This window comes from Arachis ipaensis, chromosome B04, assembly GCF_000816755.2.
Source record: "Arachis ipaensis cultivar K30076 chromosome B04, Araip1.1, whole genome shotgun sequence".
NCBI lineage: Eukaryota > Viridiplantae > Streptophyta > Magnoliopsida > Fabales > Fabaceae > Arachis > Arachis ipaensis.
The window spans coordinates 102,743,886-102,744,849 of record NC_029788.2 but is presented as its reverse complement, the minus strand read 5'-3'; the positions used below and the strand labels follow the sequence as shown (position 1 = coordinate 102,744,849).

The window sequence follows — 964 nt, the reverse complement described above, 5'->3', positions numbered from 1 at the left end:
GTTTTATTTAAAAACTTTTTAATATATTATACTATTCTTTTTTAAAAGATTTAAATGAGGAAGAAGAAGAGACAAATTTTTCATGTTTTTTTTCTTTTTTTAATCAATTTTTGTATGGAAATTTTTTCTTTTTGGGATGAACAAATCTAAATCCTAGACTTAGACTATTGAAAATTCGTTTTAACATGTGATACTATTTGTTTAAGAAAACTTTAAAACCGATAAAAAAAACATGAACGCTATTACTTATTACCTTTTGAAAATGAAAAAATGTTCTTTATATTTCTAAGATGATCTTTTCGATCTTATTAGTATCACTTATATATGGATATAAGTAAAAGTATAGGAAGAAGCAGAGAAGGCCAAATTAGGAAGGAGCAGCTGGGATCAGAAGGATATCATAAGATGCGTACAAAAGGAGGATAGACTAGGAAGGAACAGGGACTGCGGGCTACCAAGAAATGGGACGTAAAGGAGGTCTCTCTACCATGGATAAGTCCGGCGGAGAGCATGCTGCTGAGGAAGGCATCGATATTAATGAATCCAAGTTTACCAACGAAAAAAAATAGATGTTATGAAGTTGTTGCCTTGATGCATGTTCCCATGCTTAGTTGCTAATAATGTCGTAGTTCTCATACTTAGTTCCTCGTACTATCGTTGTTAGGATTTATATATTGTTTTATGTCTACTGTTTGTGTCAGTTTATCTTTATTGTCCTTCTACTTAGTTGCTAATAATGTGGTTTGCTAGGATTTATATGTTGTTGTTTTGTGTGTGTATTGTTTCTGTCTCTTTATCTATAAAGACAGATGCTATAAAGTTGTTGTTTTGACTGTTATTTTTGACTTATTTAGGTTTATCATATTCAAATGCTACAGTACTATACCTCTTGTCTTCGTTTTTTATTGTAATTTAGCAATATTTTAATTTTTATCTTAAAATCAAGGAGATAATTTAAAACGAA

The 964-nt window shown here is 30.1% G+C and overlaps 1 pseudogene; it reads left to right on the top strand.

Moving 5' to 3' along the window:
- The window catches only part of LOC107637936, a 1,179-nt pseudogene extending 344 nt beyond the window's left edge, over nt 1–835 (top strand).